Source organism: Oryctolagus cuniculus, chromosome 11 (assembly GCF_051225735.1).
Source record: "Oryctolagus cuniculus isolate XC-2025 breed Fujian yellow rabbit chromosome 11, ASM5122573v1, whole genome shotgun sequence".
Lineage (NCBI taxonomy): Eukaryota > Metazoa > Chordata > Mammalia > Lagomorpha > Leporidae > Oryctolagus > Oryctolagus cuniculus.
In genome coordinates this window covers 41822026-41841539 of record NC_142877.1, presented here as the reverse complement: position 1 = coordinate 41841539, position 19514 = coordinate 41822026, and the positions used below count along the sequence as shown (strand labels likewise).

Sequence of the window (19514 nt, the reverse complement as noted above, 5' to 3'; positions counted from 1 at the left end):
AGTGGACCCTAAACCCAATGAACCTGTGTCTTAACAAGGAAGCAGAGAAACACACAGGGAAGAGTACCACGGTGAGGACAGGATCAGAAAATAGAGCAATCTGTCTGCGGGGCCCAAAGATTGCCACCTCCACCAGGAGCTAGGGAAGAAGCGTGAGAAAGATTTCCCCCTTAGAACTAACTTTCCCAACACTTGCATTCCAAACTTCTAATTCCCAGTACTGTGGGACCATAAAATTCAATTGGTTTAAACCATCCAGTTTGTGGGTTTGGAAACTAATAAATAGGGACAGTAGCTGTAAACCAGCATAATGCTATCCATTCTGGGACAGGGCCACCCAAGTTAAAAAAAAAAAAATGATTTCCATGTTTCAGGTCTGGGTGACCAAGATGGAGACGCTATTAACTGTATCATGGACCAAGTAGCCAGCGATTCTACAGGAAGATACTACAGCTGGTTTTGGACGCTGTGGACTGAAGTACTGAAGTGCATTCCTCTAATGAGAGATGCAAGCAGAAGCTTTGGGAAGTTTCAGATGAGCCAGTCCTGCAGGAAAAGGCCACCACTTCAGGCTTTGTCATGCGTGAGTACAGTGCTAATCTTGGCTTAGTAGAAACTCTCATTTTTGAAAGTATTTTCACATCAATTATCCTCATTTGGTTTTAACAGGGATGCTGGGAGGTATAATTATCTTCAATTTTTAGATAAGTAAAACAAGGTTTTGAGAGGCTCAGGAGCTTGTCCATAGTTACATAAAAGCTAAGCTATCAACAGCACAAGAAGAGGAACCCAGAACACTCCCTTTCTAATCTATTTTAATTCCCATTGTCATGCTGCCCCCTTTTAATGTTCAAATTCAGAAAAAAAATATATGTTTTTTCTTTACTGGATTAACTAATGGACAGTGAAAAAGAACGAAAAGCAAAACAGTCATCTACATTTATGTACTTTAATATAAGAAACTATACAGATTTTCTACGAAGTTATCAAAATTTCCATGAGAAGCAATTTCCAAAAAGTTACAGATGATAAAAGTAAGAATTGAATAGGTTGAAATAAAAAGAAACATGACTAAGGACCTTATGCATGAAAAGATGGTGATGGAAACTCAAATGCAGGTGAGTTTAAGAGGGTGGAAGGTGCTGGTACTGGGAAGCATAGGGGAGGGTCTAGAAAAGAAGTGCTATTTCTCAGAATAAATGAAATGCAGGGCATGTGTTCAGTGGTGAAGACGCAGTTAAAACTCCCCTGTCCCACATCGAAAATGATTTCGGTTAATTCCGAGTTTGATTCCCACTTCCTGCTAATGCAGACCCTTAGGAGGCAGCAGCGATGGCTCAAGCAATGGGGCTCTTGCCAGCCACATGGGAGCCATGAAATGTGTCCCTGGTTCCCTACATTGACCTCAGCCCAGGCCTGGCTATTTGAGGAGTGAATCAGTGCAGGGAGTGCTCTCTCTATCTCTCAAGTAAAACAAAACAACAAATAAATTAATAAATAATTTTTAAAGATTAAATAAAAGAACAATAGCATAGAGTAACAAACATGATTTTATAAATTATCTACAGTGTTTGTAAAGTCACTATTTTGCACATGAAGTTCTGATTTTATATTTAATTCAACAGCTGAAATTGAATTTGGTTGGGTTAAAATATTAATCAATTTTAGGTATTATGGAGATAGGCAGGAGAAATTTAAGACTATATTTCTACACCAGACCTTGCTTTTTATTTTACAGTTAAGATATGTGTGAGGATTTTTTTTTAAAAAAATGGAATTGAAAGATGTTTGTTGAGATTAAAAAAAATTAAATCCCTGTATAGAGTGATCTTTGAAAAGTTCATGGAAATGCATATTATGAAAAATTATTCATAGACTTCAAGATTTTTGTGCCAAAGCTATTTTATTGTTTATTCTATTTTTTCTTGTTAATTTTTGTAGATGCTCTTCTACATCAGCCATGTCATTCACCTGAACAGGTGGTGGCTTGTCCAGGATCAAAGAACTGATAGCAGTGATGGCATCAGAAGACCAGTTGGTCTTCCAAGCACGGTTAGCTTGGAGGACAGGGAGATAAACAAACAGCACCTCTAGGTATTGTTGGCAAGAGTCATTTTCCACATGACCTGAGATGTATTAACAAAGACGAATGGCTCACACCAGATGAACAATTTTATATCATCAAATTATGTCTGTTAAACTACATTTCATGCTTCCTAATTGTTGAATTAAAGAGGTCTGTTAGAAGAGCAATAACACACTCAAACTGGTCGTGATTCCTGTTCAACACCCATTTTATGAGAGGGATAACTCATGAGGCCCATCTAATTGTTCGTTAATACCTAAACCTCTGTGTGAGAAGGGGCAGGCAAGGTGTTCTTGGAGTCCAGCTGATGCCGGGTGTGCAACTGTACCCCAGGGACTTCCATCAGATAAACTCTGTGTTCACAGTGTATTTATTCAATCATGTTTGTCCTTACTGATACTCTCTCTCCCTAAACCATTCCCTCATTATCAGGGATTTGAAAGAACTACGAGGCAATGAATACCTGGAAAGGGGGATTTGTGAGAGCCTGAGAAAGCAGGGAGAGGAACACCAGGGAAGCAGGTGGAGAGTGTAAAAACATCGTGAAATAAGGACAGGAAAAGCACTGGTAAATAAGAAAGCAAAAAAAAAAAAAAAATGCGGGCAAAAGTCAGTGGTGTTTACCTAGCTTGTGTGTGTAGGAGCCTGGTGTTGAAGGGCCAGGGGTGGATCCTGAGGAATCCGGGAGGTGGAGGTTGGGAAAGTGCCAAGGCTGAGTTTTGGATCCTTGCCAACAGAGGCCATGTTGTGAGCAGCCCCAGGTCCATTAACAGAGGAGGGGGGAATCCTGACCCCTCAGGGGCTGAGAAACAATGTTTCCAGTGAGGTCCTGAGATTCTGTTGCACTCTTCACTAAGATGGTTTCTTGTAGCCAGGGTGCCAAGCAGAACACAGAGGAATCCTTCCATCTGTGACATTCAAACTGCAGTTACCCTTTGGTATCTGTTGGGGGTTGATTCCAGGACACCCTGAAAAACCTGTGGATACCGAAATCTGCAGATCACCAATTCCCTTATATCAAATGGTGTAGTAACTTGTATCTAACCTACATGCATCCCATCATACACTTTAATCTCCAGATTACTTACAATAACTAATACAATGTAAGTGCTATGTTGATAGTTGTTATACTGTATTGTTTAGGGTATGGTGATTAGAAAAATAAGTCTGTTCAACAATTGAAATTCAGTTGTAGTTTGGTTAAAAACACTTATAAATCATAAACCTCAGACATCATGACGATGGATATGAGAGATATAATACGGCGTCTCTCAGTTTTTGGGTTGCAAAATCTAATGAAAGATGCAATCATTTTCTTGAGTGTTTTAAGCCGGTGGTTAATTGAGTCCAGGGATGCAGAACCCAAAGATATGGAGGGCTGACTGCATCCCCAGATGAGCAGCGGTGCCTCAGGGTATACTCACTGGGAGGGAGCAGGAGCAGGATAGGGGGGAGGGGGAGGGAGAGAGCTCTGGTTCCAACTCTTTCTTGCCTCTGCTTTAACCAAAGCAAGCTACTCCCATCTGTGGGTCCTATGTCAGATCCTGGGGTGCCCTGAAAAAAAAGCAATTTGAAGAATATTTTGCTTTTAATCTATAGAGACGTGCACCCTTTATATAGACACAGGGTGTTATTCCTTGTGGTAGCATTTATATTATCGGGTCCTTACAGCAACTGTCTTAAAGAATTCAGGTATAAACCAATGAAGGTGTGATAAAGGCAACACAAAGACATGGACTTCCTAATCCAGAATTTTTCCTACAGTACCAGACATTTTGGTATTTGTTTTTAAATGCTGCCATTAACTTTGGAGGCGTACAATGAATAAAACTGGAGTCTGTGTTTTGCTGAAGCACAGTTTATATTCATTAAAATGTACAGATTTTAAATGTATAATTTAAGTTTTGAGAAACCTAACCATGCTGGAACCATGACCCAAATCAAGATATGAAACATTTCTACCCCCTCTGGAAGTCTTGTCTCACACAGCTTTCTGATTTGTGTCATTATAAATCAGTTTTATCTGATCTTGATCTTCACACAATCAGAATCATATACTCCATACCATCGGGTCTGAATCCCATCACCCAACGTATTCTGGAGGTTCATCCATGTTGTTTATGTCACTAGTTCAATCATTTTACTACTGGGCAGCTTTTCATTTATGCATATACTAGTTTGTCTAGGCAGCTACCTATTGATGGACATTCCAGTTATTTCCAGCTTATGACTACTATAAATAAAGCTGTTGTGAATATTCTTACAGATTATAAAACATATATGTGTGTGTGCACATATGTTTTCATGTCTCATGTAAATACATAGGAATGAGAGTTTTCTTCCTGTGATAACTATGTTTAACTGATACAAAATTAGCAAATGGCTTTCTAAGATGGTTGTAGCAGGTTAAAATCCCTCCACAGAATTGAATGAAAACTCTAGCTGTTCCCTAGCCTTGCCAAGACTTAGTATTAACAGTCTTTATAAAAATTTTGGCAGTGGTCTATAAAAATCTTACAATAGGTATAACTTCATTTCAGTGAGGTTTTAATTCCCATTTTGCTAATGACAAACAATGTTTACTTTCTTTTATGTGCTAATTGGCCATTCTTTTATTTCCTTTTGTAAAGTGAATCTATAAGTCTTTGACCAATTTTAGGAAGTTGTCGTCTTTTTGTTCTTGATTTACAAATGTTCTATAAAAAGTATGCCTTTTTTCAGTTTATGCCTTGCATATTAATTTTCCTAATGACATCTTTGTTGAAAAATTTCTTTATATATTAAAGTTTAACTTATATTTCCCCTTTTATAGTTAGTGTCTTTTATATAAAATTGTTGGCTATTCTAAGACAGGAAAACATTCTTCGAATTTTCATTCTGGAACCTTTGTTTTTTTAGTATTTAAATTTAGGTTTACTATCAATCACAAATTAACTTGGAGCATGATGTAAGGTAGGAATCAAGTCTTACATGAACTCAATTTTTCCACCTGTGTTGAACAGACCTTTCTTTCATTATTGAATCTCATTGGGTCCTTTGTCATGTATATGGCACCCTATTTCTAGGCTCCCTATTCAGTTCTGTTTGTCTACATGTCAATCATTGTATCAGCATCTCACCATTTCAATTACTCTAGATTTATGATGCCTTGAAATAAATTATTATGTCATCTAATTTTGTTCTCTTTTCTGAAATTGGAGCTTCTTCCATTTCATATAATAAAAAAAGTAATTTGGGCCAGCACTGCAGCTCACTAGGCTAATCCTCTGCCTGCAGCGCTGGTACCCCAGGTTCTAGTCCCAGCTGGGGCGCCAGATTCTGTCCTGGCTGCTCCTCTTCCAATCCAGCTCTCTGCTGTGGCCCGGGAAGGCAGTGGAGGATGGCCCAAGTGCTTGGGTCCTGCACCCGCATGGGAGACCAGGGGGAAGCGCCTGGTTCCTGGCTTCGGATCGGCACAGCGCGCCAGCCATAGCAGCCATTTGGGGGGTGAGCCAATGGAAGGAAGACCTTTCTCTCTGTCTCTCTCTCTCTCACTCTCTAACTCTGCCTGTTTTAAAAAAAGTAATTTGTCATTCTTATAAATATCCTGCTTGGATGCTTATTAGCATTGCATCAAAGCTATAAGTCAATTTAGGGAGAATTGTCATTTTTATCAATGGTGAGTCTTCCAATTCATAAACATGGTATATAACTTTATTTATTTAGGGCTTCTTTAATTTCTCTCAGGAATGTTTATAGTTTTCATGATATAGGTATTGCACATCTTCCACTAGAATTTTCTGATGTAATTTTTGTTTTTGATGCTAATGTAAATAATACTGTTATTTTTTATAGTAAACTAGTATTTGTTGTTTATTTGAGGTTCACACCTAACTGGACATCTTTTTTATCTTTCTTTTTTTTTTTCATTTATTTTTCCCCCAAAGAAACCTTTTATTTAAGGAATACAGACTTTATGCATTTTATAAATACAGCTTTAGAAATATAGTAATTCTTCCCACCATACCCACCCTCCCACTCCTCCTCCTCCTCTCTCTCCCATTTTCAATTAACTTTATATACAGAAGATCAACTCTATACTGAATAAAGAGTTTTACAGAAAAACAAAACAAAACAACAACAAAAAATTGTTCCTCAACAGTCAAGACAAGAGCTGTTCAAAGTCATTGCATCTTAAAGTTAATTTCACTTCTTTTTTTTTCTTTTTTAGAAACTGAATTAACTTTAAAGAAGCACCAAAGAATGATACACCTTTTACGAGCACTTAGGCATAATTATAATACAACTCTTTGAGGGCAGAGGTCCTGCATGGAAAGTTAGTGCACAGTGACTCTTGTTAATTTAACAATTAACACTCCTATGTATGATGTCAGTGATCACCCAAGGCTCTTGATATGAGCTGCCTAGGCTATGGAAGCCTTTTGAATCCACAAACTCCATCAGTATTTAGACAAGGCCATAAGCAAAGTGGAGGTTCTCTCCTCCCTTCAGAGAAAAGTACCTCCTTCTTTGATGACCACTTATTTCCACTGGAGTTCACCCATGAAGGTCCTTTATGTAGGAAAATTTTTGCTGCAATGTCTTGGCTTTTAATGCCTGAAATGCTCTCATGGGATTTTCAGCCAGACCAGTATGCCTTAAGGGCTTATTCTGAGGTCAGAGTGCTACTTAAAGCAATTGTCATTCTATGAGTCTGCTGTGTGGACTGCTTCCCATGTTGGAATATTCTCTACTTTTTAATTCTATCTATTATTATTACCAGACACTTGATCTCATTTATATGATCAGTTTAACACTTAAGATGATATTTTTACCATCCAGCTTAAGGGGATTGGGGTCCCATGGCCAGTATTTAAATTGTACCTTAGAAGTAAGTCTGTAGGAATGTATGCAGAATTATACAGCTGTTGCAAACTTCATATGCTGCATTGTTACAATGTTAGGAACATGGTGATTCTTCCCACTATGCCCACCCTCCCACCAATACTCCCAACCTCTCTTCCTCCCTCCTGTCTTATTCCCACTCTTATTTTTTACTGAGAACTATTATCAATTGACTTTATACACATATGTTTAACTCTACAATAAGTAAAAAGTTCAACAAATAGTATTAAAAAAACTGTTCTTCAACAGTCAAGACAAGGGCTATTCAAGTCATTGCTTCTCAAAGCAAAGTGTCTATTTCACTTTTAAAGGTTGCCTTTTAGATTATCTGTTAGTTATCACAGGTCAGAGAGAACATGTGGCATTTGTCCCTTTGGGACTGGCTTATCTCACTCTAAGTATGATGTTTTCCAGATTTATCCATTTTGTTGCAAATGACAAGATGTCATTTTTTTCTTTTTACTGCTGTGTAGTATTCCGTAGCATACATATCCCATAATTCCTTTATCCAGTGTTAGGTTGATGGGCATTTAGGCTGATTCCATGTCTTAGCTATTGTGAATGAGCTGCAATAAACATGGCAGGGGGGCAGATACTATTTTTATTTACTGATTGCATTCCCCTTGGGTAAATTTTGCCAGGAGTGGGATGGCTGGGCAATATGGTAGGTCTATATTCAGATTTCTGAGATGTCTCTATACTGTCTTCCATAGTGGCTTTACCAGTTTACATTCCCACCAACAGTGGATTAGGGTACCTTTTTTTTTTAATTTTTTGACAGGCAGAGTGGACAGTGAGAGAGAGAGAGAGAGACAGAGAGAAAGGTCTTCCTTTGCCGTTGGTTCACCCTCCAATAGCCGCCACGGTCGGCACACTGCGGCTGGCACACGCTGATCCGATGGCAGGAGCCAGGTGCTTCTCCTGGTCTCCCATGGGGTGCAGGGCCCAAGCACTTGGGCCATCCTCCACTGCACTCCTGGGCCACAGCAGAGAGCTGGCCTGGAAGAGGGGCAACCGGGACAGAATCTGGCGCCCTGACAGGGACTAGAACCTGGTGTGCCGGCACTGCAAGGCGGAGGATTAGCCTAGTGAGCCGCGGCACCGGCAAGGGTACCTTTTTCCCCACAACCTCACCAGCATTTGTTGTTTGTTGAATTCTGTATGAAAGCCATTCTAACTGGGGTGAGGTGAAACCTCATTGTAGTTTTGATTTGTATTTCCCTGATGGCTATTGATCCTGAACATTTTTTCATGTGTCTGTTGGCCATTTGGATTTCCTCTTGTGAAAAATGTCTGTTTAAATCTGTAGCAATTTCTTAACTGGGCTGTTTGTTTTGTTGTTGTCGAGTTTCTTGATTTCTTTGTATATTCTGATTATTAATCCTTATCAGTTGCATAGTTTACAAATAATTTCTCCCATTCTATTTGTTTCCTCTTTACTTTCCTAAGTGTTTCTTTTGCAGTACAGAAGCTTCTTAATTTGATGTAATCCCATTTGTGAATCTTGGCTTTGACTGCTTGTGCCTCTGGGATTTTTCCAAGAAGTCTTTGCCTATGCCAATGTCTTGCAAGGTTTCCCCAGTGTTCTCTAATAATTTGATGGTATTGGGTTGTAGATTAAGGTCTTTCATCCATTTTGAGTAGATTTTTGTATAAGGTATAAGTTAGCTTCATACTTCTGCATGTAGAAATCCAGTTTTCTAGCACCATTTGTTAAAGAGACTATCCTTGCTCCAATGATTGGTTTTAGCTCCTTGGTCAAATATAAGTTGCTTGTAGATGCTTGGATTGATTTCTGGCATTTCTATTCTGTTCCATTGTTCTATCCATCTGTTTTTGTACCAGTACCAGGCTGTTTTGATTATAACTGCCCTGTAGTATGTCTCGAAATCTGGTTTTGTGATGCCTCAGGCTTTGTTTTTGTTGTGTAAGGTTGCTTTACCTATTCTGGGTTTCTTGTGTTTCCATACGAGTATCAACATATTTTTTTCTATATCTGAGAAGAATGTCCTTGGTATTTTGATTGGTATCATATTGAATCTGTAAATTGCTTTTGGAAGTATGGACATTTTGATGCTATTGATTCTTCCAATCCATGAACATGGAAGATTGTTCTATTTTTTTTGTATCTTCTTCTGTTTCTTTCTTTAATGTTTTGTAATTCTCATTGTAGAGATCTTTGACTATCTTGGTTAAATTTATTCCAAGGTATTTGATTTTTTATAGCTATTGTGAGTGGGATTGATCTTAGAAGTTCTTTCTCGGGGAGGAAGGAAAAGGCCGCGGCAGAATGTGACGCTGAGGCGACGGAGGTGCGGGAGCGAACCTCCGCGGCACTTCAGGCGCCCTCCCCGCCTGTGTGTGTGGTGAATGGCAGCGGGATGGAGCGCGAGGGGAGCGGCGGCAGCAGCAGCGGGGGCTCAGCCGGGCTCCTGCAGCAGATCCTCAGCCTGAAGCTCGTGCCGCGGGTGGGCAACGGGACCCTGTGCCCCAACTCCACTTCGCTGTGCTCCTTCCAAGAGATGTGGTACAGGGTGTTCCTGTGGGCACTGGTGTCATCTCTCTTCTTTCATGTCCCTGCTGGATTACTGGCCCTCTTCACCCTCAGACATCACAAATATGGTGCAGCAATTGCTGGAGTTTACCGAGCGGCAGGGAAGGAAATGATACCCTTTGAAGCCCTCACCCTGGGCACGGGACAGACCTTCTGCGTGATGCTGGTCTTCTTTCTGCGGATTTTAGCAACTCTCTAGCATACCCCCTCTGCTGTGGTATCCACCCTGAGTTTTATAGAGCCTTCAGAAAGAAAACATGGAGTGCAGTGTTTCACACAGAAGCCACTTGAATGGACATGAGTGCGAAAACCAACATCCCAGCCTTGTCTTCGGTTTGATGCTCCAAAAATTGAGCTCTTTGCGGACTCTTGGCGTTTTCCACCAAAACAAAACAACTTTCTTGACTTTCTTTTTCATAGATACTGAATTTAAGTAGCTTAACACATTACACTTTCACCCAAGGCAGGCCAGCCATGCCTCTGGGTCAAGGTCATTTGCACTGACATTTACAATATTCTGTGACAAAATGAAGTGTTGCATATTTCACGCGGTTTCTTTTAAATGAGCAGGGTATGCTGTACTACAATCCTAGTTGATCTAATCTTGATTAAAATTTGGCAAACTTTGCTTTTGTTAAATCTTCATGACAGTAAATGCCAATTAGGTTTTGGTTGAGAATGGCTTTGAGAACAAGTTTGATGAAATGTAATGGGCAAGAAAAATCAAAGTATAACTCAAGTAGTGGCTTTGGTTCCACTGTTAGAAGACAAAGTAGACAACTATTGAATAATGTGACATTTTATAGATACCTATCTTGACCTCTGATTATTTAATATATTTTAAGAGATCTGAATTTATTGTCTAGTAGATTTTCTCAAATAAGCTAGCTAATGGAGACCTTTAGAATTTTTATATTGCCTTTTCCTATCACTTTTAGTTCTATTAATTTTATTTAGCTTAATTGAAAACATTCCCTGTTAAATGGGTTGAATTGACAATTTTAAGCCAGATTGGTTAGAATACTCATTAGACAGAGACACAAATAAGATACTTCATGAACATTCTGTTACATTTTTTCTTAGTAGTTTGTTTACTGATGGCTTTTAAGAAACCAGAAGTGCAGCTGAAACTAGAGGTGGTGGTTGTTGATCTCTTAGTCTTACTGTGTTTACCTGGGGGGACTCCTCAACCCCCCTTACAGTATTGGGTGTCAGCTCCCATAAAGTGCCTGAAGTTTCATTTCCAATTAGCTCCCTCCCTGGCCTTTACGTTTTTATTCAAGAGAATTAAATAGATGAATTAAAAAAAAAGTTCTTTCTCAGAAGTGGCATTGTCCGTGTATAAAAAGGCTGTTGATTTTTGTGTATTGATTTTATATCCTGACACTTTACCACATTCTTCTATGAGTCCCAGTAGTCTGCTAGTGAAGTCTTTTGCATCCCCCATATATAGAATCATGTTGATTTCTTTTTCTTGCCTAATGGCTCTGGCTAAAACTCCCAGGACTATATTGAATAGCAGTGGTGACAGTGGGCATCCTTGTCTGGTTCTGGATCTCAGAGGGATTAATTTCAACTTTTCCCCATTCAATAGGCTGCTGGCCATGGTTAGTCATCATAAATTGCCTTGATTGTGTTGAGGAATATTCCTTCTATACCCAATTTGCTTAGAGTTTTCATCATGAAAGGGTGTTGCATTTTATCAAATGCTTTCTCTGCATCTATTGAGATAATCATATGGTTTTTCTTCTTCAGTTTATTAATGTGATGTATCACATTGATTGATTTGTGAAACTCAAACCATCCTTGCACACCAAGGATAAATCCCACATGGTCCTGGTAAATGATCTTTCTGATGTGTTATTGGATTTGATTGGCTAGAATTTTGTTGAGGGTTTTTGCATCTATGTTCATCAGGGAAATTGGTCTGTAGTTCTCTTTCTCAGTTGCCTATTTTCTAATAATGGACAAAATGATCCTGAGCAGAAAAAAAATCAAGCTATAGGCATCACCATACCAGGTTCCCAAGCTTATCACAATGCTATAGTAATTAAAACAGAATGGTACCAACTTAAAAGCTGACACACAGATCAATGGAATATAATAGAAAACCCAGACATTAATTCACATACACACAGAAAACAAATTTTTGACAAAATTACTGAATGAAAATATGTAGAAGAATGAAATTTGATCTCTACTTCTCACATACACATAAATCTACTCAAAGATGGATTAAAGACCTAGGGGCTGACATGTGGCAGAGAGAGTAAAGCTACCACCTGCAATGTTGGCATCCCTTACGGGCACTGGTTTGTGTCCCAGCTGACTTCCAATACAGCTCCCTGACAATGGCCTGGGAAAAGCAGCAGAAGGTGGCCCAAGTACTTGGGCCCCTGCCACCCACATGGGGGACCTCGTTGGAGCTCCTGACTCCTGACTTTGGCTTAATTTAGCCCAGACTATTGCAGCTGCTTGGGGAGTGAACCAGAAAATGGAAGACCTCTCTCTGTCTTTTTGTCTCTCCTCTAATTCTGACTTTCAAATAAATCAACAATCTCAAAATAAGAAAAAAAGGTGGATCAAAGACATAAACTTAAGGCCCAAAACTATGAAGATAATGAACTAAACTAAAAGAAAATGTAGGGGAAATCCTTGAAGACATTGGTGTAGGTGGTCACTTCTCAGATAAAACCGCCAAAGCACAGGCGGTAAAAGCAAAACTAGACAAATGGGACTATCACAACAACTTCTGATACAAAGTTGATTGGAAGCATGATGAGAAGTTGTCTCATGGACTTGCCTTCTTTTTTTTCTCACAGATGAAGGGTAAGGGGCTCCAATGGAAGAATAGCCTTTCCTACTGTGACAGACCCCAACAAGAACCTTCTTCTCATTTGCATTTCAGCTTGGGTAACATCCACCTTCCCATAGATTCTTTCCTTGCTTCTAATTAAGTAGCATCTTCCCTACCCTGATACGGTGCAACACGCCCCCTGATTAGTACCCATCTCTACTTATTATTTTTAGTTAGGGAGTTGTTTTTTTCATCTTCATCTTTCATTGAATTTAAGCTCCCTACAAGCAAGAACCCTGCTTGCCTTCTTGCTGTATCCTGGAAGCCTAGCACAGGGTCTACTGTCTACACAAATGCCCAGCAGATGAATCAGCAAACCCTTAACAAAATGCTTATCCTGCTCAGAGAAGAAACCGTGGACACTCCCTTTGCTCAATGGAAAAGAAATCAACAAAGGGATGGGGACACCCTGCTTAAGTGCTGTCACATGGGTGATAATCCCAGGGATGAAGAGTGCAGATATATGTCATGCCTTTTCTCTATAGCTTCACAGGTCTCAGATAAAGACAGGAACAAGGAGACAGGGTCTTCTCCAAGGTTAGAACAGGAAAGAGGCTAATTGGCTCCTCTGGAAGGGCCTTAAGAGGTGAGGGATGAATGGGGCACTCGTAGAGTTAAATCTGGGCTTCAGAGGTTGTATCCAGGGGCATGTGGGTCAGCTGTAAAGGTTGCAGTGGGGCCTGAATGTCAGTGAGAAGCCAATGTCCTTGTTAGCCCTGGCAGCTTTAACAAGATTCCATAAACTGGGCTGTGTACAAAGGACAGACATTCATTTCTCACAGTTCTGCAGGCTGCAAAGTCCACTGTCAGGGAGCTGGCAGACTCCAGGGGTGGGGGGTGGGGGGGCATCTGGCCGGTGGGCCGAACAAGGCCCACAAGTTCATCTGGTCTGGTCGAGGCACGGCAACTAGGAATCAAAGTTCGGTAAATTGATAGTGAGCTACTTTGAGGTACACAGTGTTGTATGGTCTGCAAATGATGTCATAAATGACCCTCAGCAGAAAAACCTTCCCCACCCCTGGTAAGGCCTGCTTTCTGGCTCACAGAGGACCCTTCTTGCTGTGGAAGGAGAAAGGCAGCTTTGGGGTGTTTTTTTAAGGGCACTAATCATGACCTAATCCCCCCAAAAGACCCGTCTTCTTGCACCATAACATTGGTGATTAGGTTTCAACCTATGGATGCCCGGGAAAGGAGCACAAATATTTGGACTGTAGCAGCCAGCGCAAAGAGTGGAGGCAAGCTGCAGTGGCAGGGTACCAGCAGATGTGGAATCGAAGGGAAATTACCAACAGGAGCTCCAGTCAATACACAGTGGGGGCTGAGAGAGCAGAGTGGGGTTCAAGGTGATGCTTTAGCATTAACTTTGAAAAAAAAAGTGCTAAATCAAAACTCTCCTAATCTAACCTGCCCTCTTCTCTTCCACCAGAATCTCCAAGCACCACTTGTCCAAAAGGGAAAGCTGACAATTTCTAGCCATTCCTGGCTTTCTCCCTGTTGCAAGCTCACACAGAGGTCTGGCTAAATCTCATAGGCTGTACAACAAAAGAAGCAAATCTCTTACTTTGAAATCAGATATATTTTCATCAGATGTTGCATTGTCCCTCTGTTGTTCTTAGGGGAAAATTGCAAGGATTTCCAGAAGTTCAATCCTCTTCTTCACTGTACTCGGATTTTCTTGGGAGAACAAGGTTAGGATCGAATCAGATCTGCTTTAAGCACATGTTCCTCTGGGAAGGCACAGCCACAGCTCTTTGCTTTGGCAGCAGTTTTTGGTTCCCCCTTCCAGAGCAGTTGGATAATAAAAGCAGTCGGATAATAAAAGCAAAGGCCATTACCCTCCACGCACACCCACTACCAGCTGCATTGAGCAGGCAGCCACAGATTCTGTCAAGCAATCAGCACCGGAGCCTGGCTCCCAGCAGCCCAGCCGCACCACAAACGGCACTGCCTTTGGGCTGCATTTTGTGGCCTCTCTGAGATAAGTGGCTTTTTTTTTTAGCAGTGTAGAGGGGGCCAGTGTTGAGAGTTCAGTTCCTCAGTGCTGCCCGAGGGGCTAAAGTTGCAAGAAGGAGGCAGGAGGGACTGTCTTCCTGAGGGTGTTGAGTAGGGTGGTCAGGAGCTCATCGGCTGCTCTGATGCCCACGAGCACAGCAGGGCTGGAGCCCTGGATCCTCCCACCAAGGATGCCACATAGGAGAATTCCAAAAGCAAGCCTTGACCTCAGACATGCCAGCCTCATTAGCCTCCCACGGTACCTGGCAACCTCGAGTGACCTTAGGAAGTTCATACAACCTGTCCGGTCCTTTGTGTGTTCAGCCACAGAATGTCAGGATCTGTGTAGACAGTCGGTGCCACTTCTTTCAACTACAAAACTTAAGAAAAGATAGCAGCGTGAAGACAAAAGTTCTGTCATCCAAGACAGGCTCACTCACAGCCAGTCTCTACTTGAATGCTCCCAGGTGCAGGAAGCTTGCTGCCTTTAAATTGGCTGGGCTTGCACGCTGGAAGCGTTGTCCTTTGCATCATGTTTACGAAGGAGCCAGGTTTCTAGGACCAGCACTGGTAATTTGGAGTCAGAAAAGTACCACATCTCTTTGGTAAGAGTCACCTCATATTTATTTACCTGCTGCCAGTTCTCTTCGGAATTTTTCTAGTCAAATCTCAAAATCTCCATGCAAAGTGAGCCAAAAAGGAAGAGAAGTCAAAGCAAAATACAATCTTTGTCTTAAAAAAAAAATCCTGCCTGAACAGTGATTAGTTTTTAAGACATCATTTCTCATAGAATCAAAAACCCCTAGAGCTGGAAAACGTGCACTGGCGAGTTTTATCCAGTTCCTCTTATGATCCAGAGAAGAACTGAAAGACCAGGGAGGTGATGCGATTTACCCCAGGCAGCACAGCTGAGAACAGGCTCACATTTCTGGATACCTAATTCTCAATCCAAAAATCCCTCAGGTGTTTTCCAAAGGGTGCATCATGAGAGAAAGATTATCCAGGATATCAGAGCATGTTTTGAGGGGAGACTAGCATGGGACAGGATGACACAAGTTCTGTAGTCAGTTATGTCCGAGATATGCTGATTTAAATTGTCTGGATTTCTTTTACAGAGGTTTCTCAGAAGCTTGACTATGCTATACTGTTTGGGTCAGCCAGGAATGCAACAACTGCATTTGGATTCTTGTAGCAAAGAACTGAATGCAGGAGACTGGAGGCTTACTGATCTATGCCATATTGCAGTGCCTGTGGCTTGAGATTTACCTCTGCTACTGCCCCCCTGGGAGACAGCAGGTGATTGCTCAAGTGGTTGGGTCCCTGTCACCCATGGGGGCGATCTGAATTGAGTTGCTGGCTCCTAGTTTCAGTCTGGCCCAGCTTTAGCAGTGGGAGGTATTTGGGGAGTGAACCAATGGATGGTGTGTATGTGCCTTTTAAATAAATACATAATAAAAAAGCAGAGCTCAGTTGTGCTTCTGCCACTCGTTGGAGAAATAGCAGTAGGTCTCTCCCTTCCGCCTTTTATTTCTAATGTGAGTGCTTTTTCACAGCAGTACCCCATCAGAACCCTGGCCCCCGGGGAGCCTTATTAATGAAGTTACCAGGCTGCTGGCCACTGCAATGTAGCAGGGATCACAGAAGGAAGCCCCCCGTCCGCTGTTGCGGCTCCAGGAGGTGCCGTCTTGACTCACCGTGGAGGCGCAGCTGGAGAGCTGTCATTTTCTCCTCTCTGGTAGGGAGCCGACACTAACTGTTTCCTTTATGAGCTCCTCACAGTCCAGGCCACTAGGATTCACCCACATAGCCTGGGGTGGGTGCCAGACTGTTAGAGAGAGCCCCTAATTATTCCAATTAGCCAGGCCACAGAGAGCCCGTGGAGCCCTGCTTGCCATACATAAGCTGCCCCTGCCTCTCCAATTTGCAGTTACTCTGCCCCCTGCCCAGCCCAACATGGATACCTTCTGCCCTTCAGAACTGTCAGTAAGAGAGTTCTTCCTATTATCTAGCTGAGTGTTCTGACTTGTGTCTTGCCATTGAAGAATCTTTAGATTTCGGTTATGGAAACGAATCTGGTGCACTTACTAATGTGCATTGAAGCTCTCTAGTGGGCATCTGTATGCAGTGTTCCCTAGTTTCTTTAATTGTATGTCTTTATTTTTAGAGCAAGACCTGTTGATACAGGTCAGAGGGTATCACAGTTCCAGGAACTCATTGTGCACATAATTATTTTAGGTTCTAATTCCCAGGGTTCATGCCCTGAGGGGGTGGTGTGCCCTAGAGGGAGGTAGGAGTGGTGATCTAGCAGCACAGGCTATGTGATCAGGGTTTTCATAATCCCAGGCTGAATCCAACTGCCATTGTCTATGGCTCACCCCGCACAGAAATACTGTTATTCTGCCCAGACAGACAGCTCCAGCCAGTGGCTTTGTGCATGAATCCCTAAACCCATGTTTCCACTTGCAAAGCCATCCTGGCTTTCTTTTCTTATCTAAATCTTGGCCGATCGTCAATGCCCAACTCAATCCCCTTCTTTTCAGCACAAAATTCAATGATTTGTTCATCTCCTCTCATCTCTTCCTTCTCCGACATCTTGACATATTGTCAGCGCTTGTCACAAATCTGCCTGCGACATCTCTTGCATTACTTCCCTGCTCTATTTAGCAGCTCTTTATGTCATTCTCTTATCCCCAACTGCATTGTTAAGTTCTCAAAAGGAGATTGAACTTTCTGCTTCTGGGGTGCCTGGCCAAACATCTGGAACAATACTAAGCATGCAATGGGTATGCAGATATTTGTGGATAGGATAAATTAATTAATTGACCACTTCAATTTCTGGCACAAGGCGTTTCTGCTGTTGGGTTTTGTTTTCAGAATTTTGGTTGAAGCTGACCTAGTTTTCATATGGGAATATTTGTTCACACAGATAAGAGCAAAAATGTAGTTCCATAAAAATGACTATTGTCAAGTGGTAGGTATTATTTTCCTTATGTAACATTTCTAAGCTATTCTAGTGTTCTTAAGCCATGAAGAGCAATGTGACACTTATGAAGTTCTAAATGACTTTCTTCCTTTCAAGAATTATTTCAGGCTTGAATTCCCAGCAATTCAGAAGCAATTTCTATCTCTGCCATGTTCAGAGTTTGCATCTTTATAGCTTAAAATTTTTTTCACATATATGGTCAACACCTTCCATTAATGCGCCTATGATCTGAGCACAGCTGACACAATTTTATTGTCATCATTTTTTAAAAGATTTATTTATTTATTTATTTATTTATTTATTTGAAAGAGTTACAGAAAGAGAAGGAACCACAGAGAGAGAGAAGAGAGAGAGAGAGAGAGATCTTCCATCCTCTGGTTCACCCCCCACAAATGGCTGCAATGGCCGGGGCTGGGCCAAGCCAAAGTCAAGAGTCAAGAGTTTCTTCTGGGTCTCCCATGTGCATGTAGAGGCCCGAGCACTTGGGCAGTCTTCCATTGCTTTCCCAGGTGCATTAGTGGAGAGGTGGATCAGAAGTGGAGCAGTCGGGACTTGAACTGGCGCCCATATGGGAAACCAGCATTGCAGATGGCAGCTTTACCCGCTGTCCCACAGTGCCACCCCCTCCATAAGTTCCTCTTAATATGGAGCAGCAGCCACCTTCACAGTGCCCTCCTGTCTCAGATTTGCTCTGTTGCCTTCTCTGCCCTGCTCCTTTCCCCCCACTTCTACTTCCTTGAGGCCGTGCTCCCCAGTGCAGGAGTCGCGGAGAAGCTGTTGTCTCAGAATCAGCCTCAGACAAGTGAGGATTCACAAGGAGGGGTGAAGGGGACGTATCACACCCTGCTTGCTCATAGGCCAGTTTATAGCAACCACTTATGGAGCATCTACTAAGAGAGAGAGAGAAAGAGAGAGAGAGAGAGAGAGAGAGAGAGAGGTCTTCCATCTGGTGGTTCACTCCCCAGATGGGCACAATTGCTGGAGTTGCGCCAATCCGAAGTCAGGATCCAGGAGCTTCTTCCGGGTCTCCCATGTGGGTACAGGGGCCCAAGGACTTGGGCCATCTTCTACTACTTTCCCAGGCCATAGCAGAACGCTGGATCAGAAAAGGAGCAGCTGGGACTCGAACCACTACCCACAAGGGATGACAGCAGTGCAGGTTGTGGCTTTACTAGTTATGCCACAATGCCGGCCCCACCTTTAGGATTTTTAGAGCTTGTATAGTGTTTTAGTCTGCCCAGCTTCCATAACAAAATATCATGGGCTAGACTATGTCTTTTTTTTAAAGAATTAATTAATTTATTTGAAAGACAGAGTTACAGAGAGAGGTAGAGCTAGAGAGAGAGAGAGATCCTCCATTCTTCTGGTTCACTCCCCCAAATGACCACAATGGCCAGAGCTGAGCTGATCTGACGCCAGAAGCCAGGAGCTTCTTCTGGGTCTCCTACGTGGGTGCAGAGGCCCAAGGACTTGGGCCATACTCCACTGCTCTTCCAGGCCATAGCAGAGAGCTGGATTGGAAGTGGAGTAGCTGGGACTCGAACTGGCACCCATATGGGATGCTGGCGCTGCAGGCTGGGGCTTTAACCCACTGCACCACAGCACCGACCCTTAGGCTATTTCAGTAACAGAACTTTATTATCTCACAGTTATGGATGCGGAAGTCCAAGATCAAGGTGCCAGCTTGAGTTTATTCCTGGCTTTTAGATGATGGTCTTGCACTGTGTACTCACAAATCAGGAAGTGGGGAGGATAGATAGCAAGCTCCCAGGTGTCTCTTCTTATAAGGGCACTAATCCTGGGGCCGGCATTGTGGTGCAGCGGGTTAATGCTCTGGCCTGAAGCGCCGGCATCCCATATGGGCGCCAGTTCTAGTCTCCGCTGCTCCTCTTCCAATACAGCTCTCTGCCATGGCCTGGGAAAGCAGTAGAAGATGGTCCAAGTCCTTGGGCCCCTGCACCCATGAAGGAGACCCAGAAGAATCTCCTGGCTCCTGGCTTCGGATCAGTGCAGCTCTGGCTGTGTGGCCAAGTGAGGAGTGAACCATGGGATGGAAGATCTCTCTCTCTCTCTCTCTCTCTCTCTGTCTCTCCTCTCACTGTATGTAACTCTGACTTTCAAATAAATAAATTTTTTTAAAAAATAAGGGCGCTAATCT

General features: G+C 42.3%; 1 pseudogene; it reads left to right on the top strand.

Annotated features, from left to right (window-relative positions):
- The first annotated feature begins 9240 nt into the window (after positions 1-9240).
- On the top strand, positions 9241-10272 carry LOC138850289 (transmembrane protein 170A pseudogene; annotated as a pseudogene).
- Positions 10273-19514: the final 9242 nt, after the last annotated feature.